The sequence below is a fragment of the Lontra canadensis genome, unplaced genomic scaffold, assembly GCF_010015895.1.
Source record: "Lontra canadensis isolate GAN:19392208 unplaced genomic scaffold, GSC_riverotter_1.0 scaffold141, whole genome shotgun sequence".
NCBI classification, from domain to species: Eukaryota; Metazoa; Chordata; class Mammalia; order Carnivora; family Mustelidae; genus Lontra; species Lontra canadensis.
The window spans coordinates 2,692,494-2,700,345 of NW_022631135.1; positions in this window are offsets into that span (position 1 = coordinate 2,692,494).

The window sequence follows — 7,852 nt, forward strand, 5'->3', positions numbered from 1 at the left end:
TTTTTAAATTTTATTTTTAAGATATCCTACAACCAGTGTGGGGCTCAAACTTACAACCCCAAGACTAAGAGTCGCATGCTCTACCCAGTGAGCCAGTCAGACACCCCATTCTTGCATATTTAATACAAATCTTTTTGTTTGTATATATTTTCATAAAATGTCTATTCTTATTTTGCACCCATCAATTTTTCATTTATATAAAGTGTATTGTGGTATAGATCCATATTCCTACCTTTCTCTCCACTTCTATTCTCTGCCTCCTAGCTTCCCTTCACATGATCTGTGACAGGAGACTATATTATCATATTAGTTTTCTGGGATTGCTGTAACAAATTACCACAAACTTGGTGCCTTAAAACAACAGCCTTGAAGGCCAGAAGTTCAACATCAATTTCACTGAGCCAAAATCCAAAATGATCTACTCCTCTCAAGATCTTTAACTTAATCCCATCTGCATGGACCCTTCTTTCAAATAAGGTAACAAGTTCCAGAGATTGGGATGGGAACATATCTCTGGGAGCCATTATTAGCCTACCACAAGTGTCCATTCACTGAAGTTTTATATACTCATCATAGTCATATGGACACTATAGTTTCCACAGAAACTATATAAACATTTTTTTGTACAAACTAAAGTGGAATATTTTGTTTAAATGCTATTTCCTCAGGGAAGTTCATTCTTGGATGATCTTTTTATTTGATGTAGAAATATGTAGACAGAGTTGTTATCTTTCAGCCTCTTTAGGACATGGTTCTACTATTTTTGGTGGCTATAATTCCTCAAGAGAAATCAGTATAATTTTGAATGTTATGTACCTTTTTATTGTCTTGGCTGCTTTGGGGGATTTTCTCTTGATCTTTGAGTTTCAATAGTTCACTTATATGTGTCTAGTTATGTGTGTAGTTGTTTTCAAATTTTTATTTAAATTCTAGTCAGTTAACATACAGTGTAATACTGGTTTCAGGAGTAGAATTTAGTGATTCATCACTTACACGTAATACCTAGCGCTCATTACAAGTGCCCTCCTTAATACTCATTACCCATTTAGCCCATCCCCTGCCCACCTCCCCTCCATCAACCCTCAGTTTGTTCTCCCTAGTGAAGAGTCTCTTATGGTTTGCTTCCCTCTTTTTCTCCCTTCCTCTATGTTCATCAGTTTTGTTTCTTAAATTGCGCATATGAGTGAAATCATGTTATTTGCCTTTCTCTAACTTATTTCTCTTAGCATAAGACCCTTTAGCTCCATCCACATCATTGCAAATGGCAAGATTTCATTTTTTGATGGCTGAATAATATTCCATTATATCTGTGTGTATGTGTGTGTGTGTGTGTGTATATAGTCACATCCTCTTTATCCATTCATCAGTTAATGGACACTTGGGCTCTTTCCATTATTTGGCTATTGCTGATAATGCTGCTATCAACATCAGGGTGTGTGTGGCCCTTCAAATCAGTATTTTTGTATCCTTTGGATAAATACCTAGTAGTGCAATTGCTGGGTCATAGGGTAGTTCTATTTTTAGCTTTTTGAGGAAGCTCCATACTGTTTTCCAGAAAAGCTATACCAGTTTGCATTCCCACCAACAGTGTGAGAGAATTCCCCTCTCTCCACATCCTCACCAACATCTGTTCTTTCCTGTGTTGTTAATTTTAACCATCCTGACAGGTGTGAGGTGGTATCTTATCATGGTTTTGATTTGCATTTCCCTGATGATGAATGATGTTGCACATCTTTTCATGTGTCTGTTAGCTATCTGGATGTCTTCTTTGGAAAAATGTCTGTTCATGTCTTCTGCCTATTTCTTAATTGGATTCTTTGTGTTTTGGGTGTTGAGTTTGATAAGTTTCTTATAGACTTTGAATACCTCCCTTTATCAGATATATCATTTGCAAATATCTTCTCCCATTCCATAGGTTGTCTTTTAGTTTTGTTGATTGTTTCCTTCACTGTGCAGAAGCTTTTTATCTTGATGAGGTCCCAATAGTTCATTTTTGCTTTTGTTTCCCTCGCCTCTGGAGATATGTCTAGCAACGAGTTGCTGCTGCCAAGGCCAAAGAAGTTGCTAGCTCTGTTCTCCTTTGGAATTTTGATGGTTTTCGGTCTCACATTTAGGTCTTTCATCTATTTCGAGTTTATTTTTGTGTGTGTGCTGTAAGAATGTGGCCTACTTTCACTCTTCTGCATGTAATCATCCAGTTTTCCCAACACCATTTGTTGAAGAGACTGTCTTTTTTCCATTGGATATTCTTTTTTGCTTTGTCAAAAATTGGTTAACCATATAGTTGTGAGTCCATTTCTGGGTTTTCTATTCTGTTCCACTGATCTGTGTGTTTGTTTTTCCACTAGTACCATACTGCCTTGATGACTACTGCTTTGTAATGTAGTTTGAAGTCCAGAATTGTGATGCCTCCAGTTTTGCTTTTTTTTTCCAAGTTGCTTTGACTATTCAGGATCTTTTGTGGTTCCATACACATTTTAGGATTGTTTATTCTATCTGTGTGAAAAATGCTGCTACTATTTTGATAGGGACTGCATTAAATGTGTAGATTGTTTTGGGCAGTATGGACATTTTAGCAATATTTGTTCTTCTAATCCATGAGCATGGAAAGTTTTTTTCCATTTCTTTGTGTCCTCTTCAATTTCTTTCATAACTGTTCTATAGTTTTCAGAGTACAGAACTTTTACTGTTTTGGTTAGGCTTATTCATAGGTATCTTAAGGTTTTGGGGGCACATGATATGTTTTGGCTCAAGTGCCAAGTGCATTAAAGAATCAGCCAAAGCATATCAGGAGACAGATGTTAAAATAATGTCTTTGGAAATCTTTCTCAAGCTCCTGGTTTTGCTTTCCTCTTCTTGTGCTTTGTTCCTGGTCAAGGTGTCCCCTTGTGGTAGCAACAGTTCCCCTGGCAACTCCCATAGAAAGAATTCCTCAACAGCTTCCCACTTTTCCTGAGTTTCTGGTAGATTCTCAGAATGGAGCCACTGGCCTGATCTTGTTGGTGTCCCATCCCTGTGAATGAGCTTACACAATTACTTGGGGAGTATAGCGGCATGAAAAGAGTACAGTAAGATGATGGAGTAAGGTCAGGAAGCCTTCATATCAAACTAAGTGGTTTTTTTTTTTTTTTTTTGTCCCCCACCTTTTTTCCTTCCTTTTTTTTCTTTCCCCGCACTTTCAATCTGCAGGACCCTTTAGGTCTAAAATGAGTCTCTCACCGGCAGCATCAGGATGGGTCTTGATTTTTTGTGTATGTGTTTTTTAATCCATTCTAATACCCTATGTCTTTTGGCTGGAGCATTTAATCCATTTACATTCACAGTGATATTTGATAAATATGAATTTAGCACCATTGTATTACCCTAAATTCATTGCTCTGGAGATTTTCTCTGTTCCTTTCTTTGTTGCCTTTGGTCTCTCTTTCCCACTCATTGTCCCCTTTAACATATCTTACTGGACTGGTTTAGTAGTCACGAGCTCCTTTAGTTTTTGTGTGTCTGGGAAATTCTTCATCTCTCCATTTAGGGACCAGACATGGTGTGGACACGTGCTGATGCTCTGGTCTTGCCCCATTGTGGTCTGTCTCAGAATAGCAGTCCCAGGACTGCATTAGGGCTTGCAGTTCACGGTAAAGCACAGCAAAAAGCTAGCTTCCAGGTTAACTGCCCACAGGCAGCTCTTCTTGTATGCTAATGAATGGGGCAGTTCAGTGGAGTCCTCCCACTCTTTTGTTCCCTTAGAGGCAGCATCACCTCTCCCAAATGGACTCCAAGAAGGAAAACTATCTCTCCCAGCATGACCCAGGGTTATCCTCAGAGGATGCTTCCACTCCCCAGCCTCTGTCCTCCATCTCCTTTACAGGAGCACCACTGGGCCCACCAGGCTTTACCCTGGTGATGATGCAGACTTTTAAAACTTCAGACTTTCAGCTCCGCTGCTTGTAAAAACTTGCTATAATCAGCCCCTCTCATTTTCCCAGTCAATGGTTTTGGGGAAGTGCTTTTCTTATGCAATCCTGCACATGCTGTGCCTGATCACTCGGGCTCTCTCTCTCTCCTCTCTGTGATCAGGGCTCCCCCCTCTCTATAGTACCCACGATTCTTTTCTCCCCCAAATCCCATCACTGCGCCTCTTACCTTCCATGATGTGGCCTCTTTTCTCCCTCTAGTTTTGCAGGTAGTTCTCTCAGTCCTCAAATTGATTTCCTGGGCGTCCGGAATGATTTGATAATTATCTTCCTGTGTTCGAGGGAAGAGGCAAGCATAAGGTCCTCCTACTCCTCCATCATCTTAACTCCTCCTTCTGTATTTGTATTTATACTTCTTGGGCTTCAGCAAGCTTCTTGAATCTGTAAATGTACGTGTTTCATGAAATTTTGGAGGCTTTTGGACATGATTTTTTCAAATAGTTTTTTCTTATCTCATTCTTTGTCTCCTTCTGGCACTCCAATTGCATAGATGTTAGAAATATGCATTTAATTATATGTATGTTAGATTTAAAAAATTTTATCCCACAGATAATTGCAGCTCTATTCACTTTTTTCAATTCAATAGTTTTTCTCTGTTCTTTACATTGGATAATTTCAGACTGATCTAGCTTAAAATTCACTGGTCCTTTTGTCATCTTCAGTCTACTGCTAGGCTTTCCAATAAATTTCTCACATTTTATTTTTAAATTTTCAGATTTCTATTTATAGTTTATGCTTTTCCTATTTGCTCATTCATAATGAGAATTATTTTTTCTTACATTCTTGTGCACATTTTCATAGCTGCTTTAAGATTCTGCTAATTTAAACATTTTGATTATTTTAGATTCAGTTTCCACATTACCTTGTCTCTTGTGTGAGAGTCATATTTCCCTGTTTCTTAGTATATGTAATAATTTTATATCATATCAAGGACATCATGAGTAATACATTGCACGGATTCTGTTGTTTTCTTTCAAATAATATTGATTTTTAAAAATATGTCATCAAGAGTTAAGCTGCCTCGACTTAGAGTTTATATTTTTCCCCCATAGGAAATTGCTGGGCATTTGTTGAACCTTGGCTACATTCCTAAGAATCTGCCCCATGTATGTGTAGTTTAAACCAGCCATTTAGACAGAGTTACTACTTAGAATAGTGGTCTTCCTTTTTCAGAGTCTCTTCTTTTCGGGGATTTCCCCCGAACCTCCATTTCCAGTAGCTGTGGTTGCTCTAAACTCTGCCCTCTGGTCCTCCAAGAAGTAAAGCAAAATTTTAACAATTAGTTGCCCCATGTGGCCCTGACTGGGGTCTGCCCTTATACTAGAAGCCATAAAAATGGGAGGTTAGCCACTGCCATTCTTTTTTCAAGGGTTGACCACCATCCTCACCCGGCTGCCCCAGCTCTGTCTATTTTTGGTTACTGTTCAGAGTCTTTAGGTAGTTGTTTGAAATTTTTTAGGCTTACATTTGTTATCTGCAAGATGATTTGTCTTGCAGAAGCTCCTAGTAGTTGTGCTGTATTTTATTTTGTGCAGGATCGGGTGAAAAATCTCCATATAGTCAGTTAGTTTGAGAAGAACTGCCTTCCTTATGAGACTTCATGAGCTTCCGTAACCAAGATCCCTAGAACATCCTGTTTCTACCATTGCTCAAACCTGATTACTAGCAAACCCTTGAATACTCTGAGCCATATAAAAGCTTATAAGTAGAGTAATTTTAGTTATTAACTTATTTATTTATTTGAGAGAGGGAGAGAGCACAAGCAGGGAGAGCAGCAAAGGGAGAGGAAGAAGCAGACTCCTTGCTGAGCAGAGAGCCAGATGTGGGGCTTGATCCCAGCACCCTGGGATCTTGACCTGGGCTGAAGGCAGCTGCTTAACAGACTGAGCCACTCAAGTGACCCAATTCTTTTTTTTTTTTTAAGATTTTATTTATTTATTTGACAGAGAGAGATCACAAGTAGGCAGAGAGGCAGGCAGAGAGAGAGGGGGAAGCAGGCTCCTCGCTGAGCAGGGAGCCTGATGCGGGGCTTGATCCCAGGACTCTGAGATCATGACCTGAGCCAAAGGCAGAGGCTTAACCTACTGAGCCACCCAGGCGTCCTTCATTTTGTTTTTTTTTTAATGTTGGCCATAGATCAATCAGTTGTATGCAAAGAACCATAATTGATACAGTATTATCCAAATTTTCTACAATGAACATGCTCTCTTATCCTAATACAAGAAAGCAACAACTGGGGGTGCCTGGGTGGCTCAGTGGGTTAAAGCCTCTGCCTTCGGCTCAGGTCATGATCCCGGGATCCTGGGATCGAGCCCCGCATCGGGCTCTCTGCAAAGCAGGGAGCCTGCTTCCCTTCTTCTCTCTCTGCCTGCCTCTCTGCCTACTTGTGTCTCTGTCTGTCAAATAAATAAATAAAATCTTAAAAAAAAAAAAAAGGCAACAACTGTCATTTACAAATTAAGAGATCATCTATAACTTGGATACACAGGAGGAAAGTTGGCATCAGCTATAACTCAGTGTCATGTGCTGAAGTCATATGATATAAAAAAAATGAATACAGTAGATTGCATAAGTGTTCAGCATTTACTAGAAGTTAAAATTATTGTTGCAAGATGATAGCATAGCATGTCCAAACCAAAAGAGTCTTTAAGAGCATCTTATTCAATTCCCCTCTATATTTTGCAGACGAGGCACTTGAGGATCATTAGACTAGAAGTATTTTGACAAAGGCTACAGAGTCAGAAAATGATAGAGAGGAGGAGTTGACATAAAGAATTCTTGGATCATCAGTCTGACCTTTACTTCTTTGTTTGGGGTTAGAACTGTTTAGGTGACTAGGAAGCTTTTCTCTCTTTAATGTAGCTCTAGTTCTAAAGACAAGAATGGTCCTGGTTTTATTCCAATTGTTCTCTAATAAAAACTGCAGTTATCAAACATTTTTAGAGCGTCAGGACCCATTATTCAAAAGAAATGTAACACAGTGGGGCGCCTGGGTGGCTCAGTGCATTAAAGCCTCTGCCTTTGGCTCAGGTCATGATCCCAGGGTCCTGGGGTAGAGCCCCTGCATGGGGCTCTCTGCTCGGCAGGGAGCCTGCTTCCTCCTCTCTGCCTGCTTCTCTGCCTACTTGTGATCTCTATCTGTCAAATAAATAAATAAAATCTTAAAAAAAAAAAAAAAAGAAATGTAACACAGATAACAACAGATCTAGTCTAGAGAAAGCAGCATTAGGGTCTTGAGCCCTACACACTCAGGTCCTCCTTGTATCCCAAGTGAATACATTTAATGTGAATTTAGGGTTTCTTTTATTGGCCACTAGTCTTTTTCATTTACAAATTACCCGTGTTGCTGGTTTATAATTAGTTTATTCATAAATCTTTATTACTTCTGATTATCTTCCTCAGTATGTTTAGTCCCCACCAATTCTGAATCTGTGCTATAGCAATCAGCTACAGCACGCAAAGAGCTCTGGGGAGCATCTGGTAGCGGTAACAACAAGGACTGAGAAAACTTATGGGAGGTTTGGGACGCCTGGGTGGCTCAGGCGATTAAGCAGCTGCCTTAGGCTCAGGTCATGATCCCAGGGTCCTCATATTGAGTCCTGCATCAGGCTCCTTGCTCAGAGGGGAGCCTGCTTCTTCCTCTGCCTACTTGTTCCCCCTGCTTGTGCTCTCTCTCTCTGTCAAATAAATAAAATCTTTATTAAAAAAAAAGACTTACGGATAGAGGAGAATGACACAAAACTCTTAGCTATAAACTATTAACTATTAAACTATTTACGTAGGCTTCATATTCAGCTTTTTGATCATTTAGCCCCATTCTCTCCTACAACCATTTCCCCCTTAAACTAGGTCTTCCAATTAAAGGCCTATTAACTTTACAAGCT